This window comes from Schistocerca americana, chromosome 8 (assembly GCF_021461395.2).
Source record: "Schistocerca americana isolate TAMUIC-IGC-003095 chromosome 8, iqSchAmer2.1, whole genome shotgun sequence".
In the NCBI taxonomy this organism is placed as follows: Eukaryota; Metazoa; Arthropoda; class Insecta; order Orthoptera; family Acrididae; genus Schistocerca; species Schistocerca americana.
In genome coordinates this window covers 312,345,167-312,360,400 of record NC_060126.1, presented here as the reverse complement: position 1 = coordinate 312,360,400, position 15,234 = coordinate 312,345,167, and the positions used below count along the sequence as shown (strand labels likewise).

At 44.4% G+C, this 15,234-nt stretch overlaps 1 protein-coding gene and 1 pseudogene across 1 annotated transcript in view; one reads left to right on the top strand and one right to left on the bottom strand.

The window, feature by feature from the left end:
* Window positions 1-15,234, top strand: part of LOC124545412 — a 133,867-nt gene that overhangs the window by 23,897 nt on the left and 94,736 nt on the right. The gene's annotated exons all lie outside the window — the stretch shown is intronic.
* On the bottom strand, window positions 6,179-6,296 carry LOC124546118 (annotated as a pseudogene).

Genomic DNA, 15,234 nt, shown 5'->3' with positions numbered 1-15,234 from the left:
CACTGCGCCACGACGCTGTAGGAATTTATAAATCGTAGAGAGTATTTCACCGGAACGGTTTCTTTTAACTGTCGATTTTCTCGACAACGGCTGAGAAGTGCATCTTGGTGCTTTGCCACATTACACCTCTGGCCATGAGTTTTTATTGTGCGCAGTATGAATCGAATCTGAATTTCACAATTGGCGGCCTCCCCTTGTTAGTCGATCGGTAGAAAAGGATCGCTCACAGGACACTGGGTTATTACGTCGAAAAGTCCCGCGGCCTCACGAAGTACACTATGTGATCAAAAGTATCCGGACACCTGGCTGAAAATGACTTACAAGTTCGTGCCGCCCTCCATCGGTATTGCTGGAATTCAATATGGTGTTGCCCCACCCTTAGCCTTGATGACAGCTTCCACTCTCGCAGGCATACATTCAATCAGGTGCTGGAAGATTTCTAGTGGAATGGCAGCCCATTCTTCACGGAGTGCTGGAGTGAGGAGAGGTATCGATGTCTGTCGGTGAGGCCTGCACTAAGTCGGCGTTCCAAAACATCCCGAAGGCCTTCTATAGGCTGCAGACCAGGACTCTGCGCAGGGCAGTCCGTTACAGAGATGTTACTGTAGTGTAATCACTTCGCCACAGGCCGTGCATTATGAACAGGTGCTCGATTGTATTGACAGATGCAGTCGCCATCAAACAATTGCTCTTCAACAGTGGGAAGCAAGAACGTGCTTAAAACATCAATCTAGGTCTGTGCTGTGCCACGCAAAACAACAAGGGGTGCTAGCCCCCTCCGTGAAAAGCACTACCACACTATAATACCAACGCCTTCGAATTTTACTGTTGGCACTACAATGTGTGGAACCCTCGTACGGACGTATGAGACAAGTGACACCCAATCACCTGATCGCGTTCGAAGTCCGTGTAGTCCACGGAGAGCCCCATTCTGCTCTCTCACGATGTCTAATGAATACTGAGGTCGCTGATATGGAGTACCTGGCAGTAGGTGACAGCACAATGCACCTAATATGATCACATAGTGTACAATCGGGGCCGGCCGCGGTGGTCTTGCGGTTCTAGACGCTCAGTCCGGAACCGCGCGACTGCTACGGTCGCAGGTTCGAATCCTTCCTCGGGCATGGATGTGTGTGATGTCCTTAGGTTAGTTAGGTTTGAGTAGTTCTAAGTTCTAGGGGACTGATGACCACAGATGTTAAGTCTCATAGTGCTCAGAGTCATTTGAACCATTTTTTTGTACAATCGGGAAAAAAGTTGAAGCGTAATACTAATAATCACCGCTCTCCTCAGACTGCAATAATATGGCACAGAGCGTGAGTGGAAAAAACTGTAACGTTATTTTAATATCTTCATTTTTCAACAGTTGCCATAATGATATCAGCATTAGCCCTGCAGCGTTAATCTGCCTGGTTCAAATACACTCACAGGAATTTGGCCTGGAATCTCATTCAATGGAGTAGAATTGTCTTCAGTGATGAGCTCCGCTTCGAATTGAACCCCGACGACCAGCTCAGAGGTGTCTGGAGACGCCTCGGACAGGTATGGAGTACCAACCTGACTATCGCCCGTCACAAGGCCCGACAGACGTGAGTGATGGTCAGCCATTTCTTTTCGTAGCAGGACCCCTTTGGTTGCATCCGCAGAACCCTTACAGCACCCCGTTATGCCGACGATATTCTATGCCCCGCTTTGTTGGCCTTCATGGCAAGGCACCCTGGGCTTACATTTCAGCAAGATAGTGGCCGCCCGCACATGGGGACAACTTCTGCTTCTTGTCTTCGTGCATCCCAAACCCTACATTGGCCAGCAAGGGCTCCCCAGTTGAGAACGTCTGGACCCTTGGGGGTAGGGCTATCCAACTAGCTCGGGAGTTTGGCAGTCTACATCTACATCTACATGGTTACTCTGCAATACAAACTTAAGTGCCTGGCAGAGGGTTCATCGAACCATTTTCGTACTACTTCTCTACCACTCCACTCACGAATGGCGCGTGGGAAAAAAGGAACACCTAAATCTTTCCGTTCGAGCTCTGATTTCCCTTATTTTATTATCATGATCATTTCTCCCTACGTAGGTGGGTGTCAACGAAATATTTTTGCATTCGGAAGAGAAAGTTGGTGATTGAAATTTCGTAAATAGATCTCTTCAGTGACTGCCACGCCAACTCGCGTTGACACTCTTACCCCTGTTGCGCGATAACACGAAACGAGCTGCACTTCTTTGCACTTTTTCGATGACCTCCGTCAATCCTACCTGGTAAGTATCCCATACTGCGCAGCAGTAATCCAGCAGAGGACGGACAAGTGTAATGTAGGCTGTCTCTTTAGTGGGTTCGTCACATCTTCTAAGTGTTCTTCCAACAAAACGCAGTCTTTGTTTCGCCTTCCCCACAATATTATCTATGTGGTCTTTCCAATTTAAGTTGCTCGTAATTGTAATTACTAGGTATTTAGTCGAACTGACAGCTCTTAGATTTGTGCGATTTATCTTATACCCAAAATTTATCGGATTTCTTTTAGTATCCATGTGGATGACCTCGCATTTTTCTTTGTTTGGTGTCAATTGCCACTTTTCGCACCATACAGAAATTCTCTCTAGATCATTTTGTAATTGGAGCTGATCGTCTGATGATTTTACTAGACTGTGCATTTCAGCGTCATCTGCAAACAATCTAAGGGGGCTGCTCAGATTATCACCTAGCTAGATCATTTATGTAAATCAGGAACAGCAGAGGGCCTATGACACTACCTTGCGGAACGCCAGATATCACTTCTGTTCTACTCTATGATTTACCGTCTATCACTACGAACTGTGACCTCTCTGAGGGGATATCACGAATCCAGTCCCACAACTGAGACGATACTCCATATGAACGCAATTTGATTAATAGTCACTTGTGAGGAACAGTATCAAAAGCCTTCTGGAAATCTAACGTGCCAGCTGGACAGAATATGGCACGATATCCCTCAGGAGAGCATCTAACAACTCTATCAATGAATGCAAACTCGAATAATTGCTTACATAAAGTCCAGAAGTGGATCAACGAGTTACTGACTTGCTCAATTTATGAATCTCTTTCCGTGAATAAATCATTCAATTTTTTAGAAATTATAATCATTTATTTGTCGGTATCTGTACCTCACATCTAGTGTCTTGGGCCCACTCATTCAGGTTGTCGTGAACCAGGCTGTGAACATTTTCGGTGACCAAGGGTTGACCTCTCCTCTACATCTTCATGATGAGAATGCTATGAAGACTCTTATCTTCTAAGATTACAACAGCAGTGTTCACAGGGCTGCGGGAATACGTTCCTGGTTTGATGAACGCTGAGACACCCTATTGCACTCTTCAACTTAACCATCCGACCTGTAGTAATCAGCATTCCCGCAATTTGGTAGCTCTGCGTGCAGGAGTGTGTGTTATAGTTTATTAACGTGATGCCTCTTAGGGGTGATTATTTTTTTCCAGGTGTGTTTCTTATTCGGCTGATAGTGTATATTTGACGTATCTATCGTCTCGGTTAACATCACAAAAAAATAAGAGTACTCGTTTCTTTAAACTAGTTACTGTTATTTTCCCCGAGGTCAATCGAGGATATTAACAATCGTCAAGAATCAAACTATGTTCTCGTGTCTTTAAATTCATATTTTTCACAAAATGGTTCAAATGGCTCTAAGCACTATGGGACTTAACATCTGAGGTCATCAATCCCCTAGACTTAGAACTACTTAAACCTAACTAACCTAAGGACATCACACACATCCATGCCCGCATCTCGTGGTCGTGCGGTAGCGTTCTCGCTTCCCACGCCCGGGTTCCCGGGTTCGATTCCCGGCGGGGTCAGGGATTTTCTCTGCCTCGTGATGGCTGGGTGTTGTGTGCTGTCCTTAGGTTAGTTAGGTTTCAGTAGTTCTAAGTTCTAGGGGACTGATGACCATCGATGTTAAGTCCCATAGTGCTCAGAGCCACACATCCATGTCCGAGGCAGGATTCGAACTTGCGACCGTAGCAGCCGCTTGGTTCCGGACTGAAGCGCCTAGAACCGCTCGACTTCATATTTTTAAACAAACATGATTATTTTTGAATTTGAATACTTTTTCAGATGGATCAGATTTCATATTATGTTGGAAATTCCACTAAAAATAGAAATTGTATCAAATGCTTCATTTGAGAAGAAAAAATACTGTGAAAAGTTAAGTACGTTCAAGAAACGAAAACATGTTTACTGTGCTGAATGTCAGATGGATTGAAGAACCTAAGGCAGTATCACATTTAGCATACATTAGCACCCAGAACTTGCAATAACAAAGTGACTGAAATTTTTCATAATTAAAGATTGAGAGGCGTCATCTGTATTTCCTCTGAACAAACTTCAAATAGTCAAGATCGCGTTCGATACTATTTATATTAGATGACTTATTTTAATAGTTCAGACAGTCATCTGATTTTTAAAACTCTTACTCTTATATGTCCTGTTCCACTGCATCTGTATTACACGAGTCATGTTGACATTATAGTGAATAGTATGTAGCGCATTCCACACAGGTTTGTTAAAAATACAAACAAATTATCACACATAAAAACAATACAGTTACACGAGGTGCTTTTTAACTGTGACGTAGAATGAACTGTGTTGGCAGCCGAGTCCATTAGTGGAAAAGAGCTCTACGGAGAAATGGAAGAGTCTTTAGCGACGGTTCACAGGCTACAGTACGTCTCTCCAACTCATCCCAGGCAGGTTCTGTAGGATTCAGATCCGGAGATCTCACTGATACATCAAAGGTACGGATTACTCCACACTGACAAATTTTTCTGCCACAGTAGCTCGATGCTGACGGGCGTTACCGTCCACGAAGCCGAAGTCTGCATTGGATGTAAAGCAGAGAGGTGTCACATACGTTTACAGTACCTCATTCCTCTATCTCTGGGCGTTAACAGTATTTCTTTGACCAGCAACAAAGGTATGAAGCTCTATAATCCCGTTCTAGATTTTACCTCCCCACATAACGTCCCAACCTTCACCACATTGATGCTTCCCTTTAAATTCCTTTTATTGTAGCGCCTACCAGGTTTCGTCTAGGTGGACATGAGACGAGATTTATACTGGAAACCTAGGCTAGCTATATCTCTGAAGAGCACATTTTTCAAATCATTCGTAGTCCAATCGCGATGTTTCCCACTTACGTTGAAACCGTATCTGCAGTCCGGAATTGAGACACAGTCTATCAAAGTCAGAGAAACAGAGGAATTGTTCCGAACCTTCGCTATACCTTTGTGGGAGACACGCAATTCCTGTGGCAACTGCAAACTACGTAAACAATTCCCTTGCTGACATTGTCGATTTTCTAGTGCGGTTTAGGACCATACAGGCTACATAGTTTGTTTAACCCGACATCAGGTACGAGACGTCGGTTCCAATTTTCTGTTGTGTGAGCTAATGGCCTGACTAAATAATGGGGTTCCATTATCAGATGGTTGGACGGCCGGACCTCTCAAATTAGCCGATAGACCAAACTCCTGTCACTTTTGTCTGTCGATCAGCATATTTGTAATCTCTGCAACTCAGAAAAGTGTCGAAGAGAGTTGGGAAGCAGGATAACACTACTGGCTGCTCATAGTACAGACATCACAATTGGTTGTTATACTTGAATACTACTCAGCTGTTGGGATGAGTAACTAAAGGGTTGATAGGGGAAACAGACAATATCCGAAGAAGAACAGCGCGGTTCCTAGGAGATCCAACCACTGTATTGTTTCATCCTGAATAAACACTCTAAGGCCAAAACGAAGAAAACGAAGGAATTGTCCGAATGGGACGGAAATCGGAAAATGTGGTGTACATATACAGACAAAGAAATGATTACAATTTTAGAAAAAATGGCTGATTTATTCCAAAGAAAGAACTTCACACATTTTGCATGTCAATAATACACTGGTCCACCACTGACCCCTATAAACTAAAACTAAACCGCTCCCGAACAGGCCATGAAGGCTCAACGGTACCGACCGGCCGCCGTGTCATCCTCAGCGCACAGGCGTCACTGGATGCGGATATGGAGGGGCATGTGGTCAGCACACCGCACTCCCGGCCGTATGTCAGTTTACGAGACCGGAGCCGCTACTTCTCAACAAGTAGCTCCTCAGTTTGCCCCACAGGGACTGAGTGCACCCTTCTTGCCAACAGCGCTCGGCAGACCGGATGGTCGCCCATCCAAGTGCTAGCCCAGCCCGACAGCGCTTAACTTTGGTGATCTGACGGGAACCGGTGTTACCACTGCGGCAAGGTCGTTGGCCCTCTGACCCCTATTCAATCAGTTATTCGGCTTGGCATAGATTGACAGAGTTGTTGGATGTCCTCCTGAGGGATAGCATGCCACATTTTGCCCAATTGGCGCGTTAGATCGTCAAAATCCTGAGATGGCTGGAGGGCCCTGCCCATAATGCTCCAAACTTTCTCAGTTGGGGTGAGATACGATGATCTTGTTGGCCAAAGTAGGATTTGGCAAGCATGAAGACAAGCTGTAGAAACTCTCTCTGTGTGTGGGTGGGCATTACGTTGCTGAAATTTAAGCCTAGGATGGGTTGCCATGAAGGGCAACAAAACGGGGTGTAGAACATCGACGATGTATGGGTGCCGCGGATGACAACCAAGTACTACCATAAAAAGAAATGGCACCCTGGACCATAACTCCTGGTTGTCGGGCAGTATGGCGGCGACAGTTAGGTTGACACCCCACCACTGTCTGGGGCATCCCCAAACGTCTCTTCGCTAGTCATTGAGGCTCAGTCCACAGTGGGGCTCATCACTCAACTCAATTCTCCTCCAGTCAATGAAATTCCAGGGCGAAGACGTGTTTCGAGACGCACCAGACAGCGGTGGGGTACCAACCTGACTGTCCCCCCACTATACGGCCTGACAGTCAGGAGTGATGGTGTGGGGCGCCATTTCTTTTCATAGGATGACCCTTTGGTTGTCATCCGCGGCGCCCTTACAGCTCAGCGGTACGTCGACGACGTTTTACATCACGTTTTGTTGCTCTTCATGGCAAACCAACCTGAGCTTACATTTCAGCAAGGTAATGCCCACCCGCACACGGAGAGATTTCTATTGCTTTTCTTCGTGCTTGCCAAACCGTACATTGGCCAGCAAGGTCGCAAGCTCTTTTCTCAATGGAGTACTTTTGGAACGTTATGGGCAAGGATCTCCAGCCTTCACGGGATTTTTTTGATCTAACTCACCAGTCGCACAGAATTTTGCACGATTTCCCTCAGGAGGACATCGAACAATTGTATGAATCAATGCCAAACCAAATAAGTGCTTGCGTAAAGGCCAGAGGCGGACCAAGGCGTTATTGACTTGCTCAATTTATGAAACTTTTTCTCTTGAATAAATCAGCCAATTTTCTGAAATTGTGGTCATTTGTTTGCCTGTAAATATATATCATTTCCACCGATTTACATCCCTTTCAGATAATTCCTTCGTGGCGTGTCGTATCTTTTGTCCGAGTGTGTGTGTGTGTGTCTGTGTGTGTGTGTGTGTGTGTGTGTGTGTTGGGGCTTATGGACGTGTATCTCCCAATGAGACCATCAAGGTAAAATGAGAGAGATTCGATCTCACACAGAGGCTTACTATCGTTCTTCCGGCTTACCATTCGCGATTGAAACAGGAAAGAGGGACGTAATATTGGTATAGTACTTCCGCCAGACGCCTTTAGGTGGCTTTCGGATATTTATGTAGATGACTATCCAAATTGTTTTCCATGATTCCAATAATACTAAAAAGAGCATTAATAATAATTCCTCGAAATGTTGGGCATTCAAAATTTTCCTTAAGTCGTCGTGGATGCCAGACAAAGATTACAAATAACGTTTAGAATTTTCCATAGATTTATTAATCCTACTCACATGACAGATTCACAGATTAAAATGCATGTCACCTGACGAAATTCCTAAATGTCAGGGTATGACTTCAAAGCAGGAATATCTGGGTGAAAATTAGCAGAAGAATCCGAAATTTGTTCATACCTCTGTGCCGAGAAAAATGAACATGGTTATTAATTTGTGGCAGTTTCGGTGCTATTAAGTAAACCTGAAGATGATATTACATCATCACTAATGCAACTACTGAAAATCTTAAGTTTTTTTATAGTTTGCTTCAGTTTATGCACAGGTCCTGATGGAATTCCAATTCGGTTTTACAGAGAGTACTCTACTGCATTGGCTCCTTACTTAGCTTGTATTTATCGCGAATCTCTTACCCAACGTAAAGTCCCGAGCGACTGGAGAAAAGTGCAGGTGACGCCTGTATATAAGAAGGGTAGAAGGACGGATCCTCAAAATTACAGATCAATATCCTTAACATCGATTTGTTGCAGGATTCTCGAACATATTCTCAGTTCGAATATAATGAATTTCCTTGAGACAGAGAAGTTGCTGTCCATGCATCAGCACGGCTTTAGAAAGCATCGCTCCTGCGAAACACAACTCGCCTTTTTTTCACATGATATCTTGCGAACCATTGATGAAGGATATCAGACGGATGCCATATTCCTTGACTTCCGGAAAGCGTTTGACTCGATGCCCCACTGCAGACTCCTAACTAAGGTACGAGCATATGGCATTGGTTCCCAAATATGTGAGTGGCTCGAAGGCTTCTTAAGTAATAGAACCCAGTACGTTGTACTCGATGGTGAGTGTTCATCGGAGGAGAGGGTATCATCTGGAGTGCCCCAGGGAAGTGTGGTAGGTCCGCTATTGTTTTCTATCTACACAAATGATCTTTTGGATAGGGTGGATAGCAATGTGCGGCTTTTTGCTGATGATGCTGTGGTGTACGGGAAGGTGTCGTCGTTGAGTGACTGTAGGAGGATACAAGATTACTTGGACAGAATTTGTGATTGGTGCAAAGAATGGCAGCTAACTCTAAATATAGATAAATGTAAATTAATGCTGATGAATAGGAAAAAGAATCCCGTAATGTTTGAATACTCCATTAGTAGTGTAGCGCTTGACCCAGTCACGTCGATTAAATATTTGGGCGTAACATTGCAGAGCGATATGAAGTGGGACAAACATGTAATGGCAGTTGTGGGGAAGGCAGATAGTCGTCTTCGGTAGAATTTTGGGAAGATGTGATTCATCTGTAAAGGAGACCGCTTATAAAACACTAATACGGCCTATTCTTGAGTACTGCTCGAGCGTTTGGGATCCCTATCAGGTCGGATTGAGGGAGGACATAGAAGCAATTCAGAGGCCGGCTGCTAGATATGTTACTGTTAGGTTTGATCATCACGCGAGTGTTACGGAACTGCTTCAGGAACTCGGATGGGAGTCTCTGAAGGAAAGGAGGCGTTCTTTTCGTGAATCGCTACTGAGGAAACTTAGAGAACCAGCATTTGAGGCAGACTGCAGTACAATTTTACTGACGCCAACTTATATTTCGCGGAAAGACCACAAAGATAAGATAAGAGAGATTAGGGCTCGTACAGGGGCATATAGGCAGTCATTTTTCCTTCGTTCTGTTTGGGAGTGGAACAGGGAGAGAAGATGCTAGTTGTGGTAGGAGGTACCCTCCGCCACGCACCGATGGCGGATTGCGGAGTATGTATGTAGATGTAGAAGACGAAGACACAATGCACCTATAAGGGGCATTCAAATTGAAACGAGACAGACAGGGAATAAACAAGTAAGCCGTTTATTACTTCAAAAGTAATCGTCATAACTGTTAATACCTTTATCCCACTCTGAGGCAAGACAGTCAATGCCTTCATGGTAAAATGTCTGCGGTTGGCTACGGAACCATGATTGTGCCCAGGTATGCACCTCTTCGTCCGAGACAAATCGACGGCCACTAATATCTTTCTTCAGGGCGCCAAAAATACCTGGGGAGACATCGGGACTGTGTGGAGGATGTGTAAGGGCTTCCCAGCGAGACTGCTGTGGTGTAGCCGAAATGACGTTGGCAACACGTAGGCGGAAATTATCGTGCAACAGAATGACGCCGGCCGTGAACAACGTCCGCCAACACGGGTCCACGTGGACGCTCAGCAGAAGCTGAAGCACGTCATCAAGTCCAAGCGCCCAGGAATGTTGAGGAATGGCATCATTCTGCTGCAGGATAATCCCCACTCACATGTTGCCAAGGTTGTTTCGCTGGGGAGCCCTAACCCATTCTTCATACAGTCCAGATCGCTCCCCATGAGATTTCCATATTTTTGGTGCCCACAGTCGTGGCTATCGATTTGCTTCGGACGACGAACTGCACGTCTGGGTACTATCACGGTTCTGTAGGCAACGGTGAAAATTGTTCCATGAAGACATTACGTCTCTTCTCACAATGGAACAGATGTATCAACATTTATGTCGATTACTTCTGAAATAATAAACAGTTTCCTTTCTTTTTTACCATCTCTCTCGCTTTCATTTGACTTCCCATTGTATAGTGAAATAAGAAAATGTTAACAGTTTCCCCGTCAAATGATATTGGCTCCATTAACCGCAGTGTGTGCACAGTCTATTCCATATTGTGTCTGATAGTAATTGTAACGTCTCCGTTATAGGGTCCGACAAATCAAGCCGTGTTTAGGTCGCCTATGAACTAATATCAGTTCTGTTGAGAAGTGGTTGCCCCTGGTGGAAAATTGTGCTGGTCCATGACGAAAATTTCTTGCGTATCACAAACGTCGCCAAAGCACCGACAACAACAAAAAGATCACTTTTGTGGCGCAAATCATTTTGCAATTCGTTTTGATCATCTCATGACTTTACAAGACGATAAATGACAGCATCATCTGCAAACAATCTAAGACGTCTACTCAGATTGTCTCCAATGTCGTTGATACAGATCAGGAACAATAGAGGGCCTATAACACTTCCTTATTACTTCTGTTTAACTCAGCGACTTTCTGTCAATTACTACGAACTGTGACGTTTCTGACAGGAAATCACGAGTCTTGTCGCACAATTGAGGCGATACATTGTAGGCACGCAGTTTGGTTAGAAGACGCTTGTGAGGAACGGTGTCGAAAGCATTCTGGAAATCTAAAAATATGGACTCAATTTGAAATACCCTGTCGATAGCACTCATTACTTCATGAGTATAAAGAGCTAGTTGTGTTTCACAAGAATGATATTTTCTGAATCCGTGCTGACTATGTGTCAATAAATCGTTTTCTTCGAGGTACTTCATAATGTTCGGATACAGTATATGTTCCAAAACCCTACTGCAAATCGACGTTAGTGATATAGGCCTGTAATTCAGCGTATTACTCTTACTTCCCTTTTTGGGTATTGGTGTGACTTGAGCGATTTTCCAGTCTATAGGTACGGATCTTTCTGTGAGCGAGTGGTTGTATATAATTGCTAAATATGGAGCTTTTGTATCAGCTTACTCTGAGATGTCGGGGGTTAACAATGTTCGTATACAGTAGATGTTCCAAAACCCTACTGCAAATCGATGTTAGTGATATAGGCCTGTAATTCAGCGGATTACTCCTACTTCCATTTTTGCTTATTGGTGTGACTTGAGCAATTTTCCAGTCTATAGGTACGGATCTTTCCGTGAGCGAGTGGTTGTATATGATTGCTAAATATGAAGCTATTGTATCAGGATACTCTGAGATGTCAGGGGTGAACGACGACCGTGGAGATGTGTACTGTCGAACAAATGGGCAACTGTTGAGCAGCGGACCGCCCAGATGAACCAAGGGGCTACCAACAGTTCCTGCTTAACGACCATTCAGCGAACGCGGCTGCCTATAGACCTCCGCAACAGGCATCTGTCTCATGCATCAATGGCCGGCCGGAGTGGCCGAGCAGTTCTGGGCGCTACAGTCTGGAACCGTGCGACCACTACGGTTGCAGGTTCGAACCCTGCCTTGGGCATGGATGTGTATGATGTCCTTAGGTTAGTTAGGTTTAAGTAGTTCTAAGTTCTAGGGGACTGATGAACTCAGAAGTTAAGTCCCATAGTGCTCAGAGCCATTTGAACCATTTGAACCTGCATCCATGCTCACTGCTGTTCTTCGGCGACGAAGGCTAGAATTTGTCGCCAATAACGCAACTGGATGTCCACTGGGTGGCAACAGATGGCCCTTTCAGATGGATCACTTTTTATGCTCCATCAGACAGATGGTCATTGGCTGTACGGCTTGAAACGTCTGAAAGGCCGGCGGAGTGTGTTACCGTCTGGGGTATGTTTTCGTGGCCTTCCCTGGATGATCTCGTCAGTCTGGATGGGGCAGTGGGTCAAAACAAGGATGCATCTATCCTTGCGGATTACGTCCACCACTACATGCAGTTCGTTTTTGCTCGGTAGGATAATGGCTCGAAGCGCAACAGGATAAGTTTAGCGTACTCCCCTGGTCCGTAAACTCGCAGGAGTTACACAAAATCGAGAATCTGTGGGACCAACCCGATCGAGCTGTTCGCGCCATGGATCCACAACCGAGAAACCTAGCGCTGCTGGCCACGGCGCTGGAGCGGACGTGGCTCCACACCCCTACCGGTACCTTCCAGAACATCACTGGTCTCTTCCTGCACGTCTCGCAGTGGTCCGTGGTGTGCAAGCTGATTATTCCGGCTTTTGAGAGGTGTTCACATTAATGTGACTGGGCAGTGTAGTATTCCCCTTGAAACCTCCCAACAATAAAATATAACAAATATATCATTCACATTTAGTGTAACCTCTCCACTGATTAAAAATAATATTTATAATAACCTCCCAACATTAAAAAATATAATATATAATTCACTGAGACTAACCTCCAAATTAATAAATGTGACTCATAGATAACCTTTCAATAATTGACTGTGAATTTAAAGTGGTAAATTTTGGACGTCAGCAGTGCTGTGTCATGGCCCTGAAAGATCATTCTGAATAAATTGAAAATTCTTACCTCAATGAAGTCGCCGGATAACGCGTATATATCTGCTCCTATAATAAATTTTACTGGCACAGCCTTGTGCAATGCTGGCCGATAGATTTGTCATGTATAAAAAGAAACAACTGATTTTTCTTTACAATAATCTGGATGACCATGGATTGGAGTAATTAGTAAGTTCTTTACATTGAGATGAATGATTATCAAAAGTTAGTTTTTTATAAGAAAGATTACTATTAAGAGATTTTTTAAAAACATTTACATGGGGCTTGACATAAAAATAGTACATATGCGCGAGGCTGCTTTTACCTTATATTATATCGCTCAGGCTCCGCCATCGCTCCCCACGACCGGCCCAGCCAGCACGATACACCAGACTGCAAGCAACTACTTACTCCAACTGTCACACAGTTCCTAATGCTGACAACACTGCTCTGTGGTCTGAGATTCTCTCATAGGTTACATATCGCAGGCAGCGCGTGAGCGATCCATCGAAACTGCATCTGCTCGAGTGCACTAGCAACAAATTCCTTTATCATGGACCTCTTACACCCTCCATTAAGAAATCACAGTTCGTTTGAAGGGAAATTTTGATAGTAGTAACTGCTCACCTTATACCATTCCATTTTCTCCTCTTCGTCAATTTTTTGACACTAGTGCAATTACGTCTGTCATAATCGTTGCTATTTTGTGTGTGTGTGTGTGTGTGTGTGTGTGTGTGTGTGTGTGTGTGTGTGTGCGTGCGCGCGTGTGCGTGCGTGTTTGGAGTTTACGGGCACTCAACGTCGAGGTTATCAGCGCCCGTTGTTGCTGTTCTTGTCGCTGTTATTACTGTGGTCTTCAGTCAAAATAACAACACAAAATTCTGATCGGTTTCTTCTGTGTAATGAACGCTTGATGACTTAGGGAAATTTCCCTAAAACGAGTAACCTAACTAGAAACCCACAAACATGTCTACTTCCTGATTTCTTCATTCTAAACTCTATTCAATAGTTGTATTTACTATAGGTAAGCATAGTCGTCTATGACGTAGTTATTATGTTTTTTCGACTGTCAGCGAATACCGTACACAATCGGACACTGCTATAGTACTTGACACTACAGTGTTCGTCTGCTCTTGTTTGTGCACAGCAATAAGGTTTCACCTCTGCTGTTATCACAGGAAGTTAAGATCTCACGGTATCATTGAGACACGGTTTCCTTCTTTCAAAACAACGAAATAAATTCCCAACTGTCTTACTAGAACAGCCACTGTCGGACTGTGTCTTGTTCGCAACTGTCGCCTTCACATTCTTACCATTCCTGCTGGTGCAATCCCCCAAAATATTTTCAGCGTGAAATCCAATATCTCAATGAATTCCCTTAATTTTCTAATGATTCTGTTATTGTGGAGATTTCTCTTTCGAAACTATTGAAGTCTTGACTTCGCTTACACTTGCAACACTGTACCTGCTGTTACAGATTTTAACCGTAGACTAAACTGAGTGCGAGAGATGTATTTACTTGAACAGAATTTACTGTGTAAAAAGGATGCTGAAGAAATCTCCATCTTGAGATGATAAATTTAGCGTTACCTCATCATGCAATGCGTCAGGCAGAGAAAGTAGCTGGAAAGAAGTCATTCTTTATTGCAATCACGGTAATCTGAGAAGCTGAACAGACATCCTCACCTCACAATCTGTTGCACCCTATTTGTGATTCCGATAAGTGCGCTATTCGAACTAAAAAGAAGGTTACCTGCTTACCTGAGGTACTATGAAAAGGAGCGCCAACATTCTGTTGCAGAACGGCAGATGGATTGGTTGCGTGCAGTGTGAAAGTTGTGGTATTCGAACTGCTGAATCCTGTTTCCGTAACCTTAGGCGGGTATTCCGTGTTGGCGTGAGTCACACGCGACGGACGGCGAAAGTGAGCCCCGTCTGTGTGTGTTGCAAAGGCGAGGACGTGAGAACGACAGTATCTGAGCCGGCACAGCTTAAGGGTGTGCATGAATCTGTCAAGTGAGAACCACGGCCAGAGTTGCTACTTTCCGTAGAGTTCGTCGTATTCAAAGGAAATAGGAAAAACAATGTTACTCTGAATCACTAATATTCAATGAGAAACGTCGTTCTTCCGCAGTGCGTCAGACGGCCGAAATCTAGTTCGTCGTTTCCAGTGCGAATTCTACTGATCTTTACAATCATGACGACAAAGCACACTCGACCAAAGCTCAGTTAATTTCAAATGGTTCAAATGGCTCTGAGCACTATGGGACTAAACATCTGAGGTCATCAGTCCCCTAGAACTTATAAGTACTTAAACCTAACTAACCTAAGGACATCACACACATCCATGCCCGAGGCAGGATTCG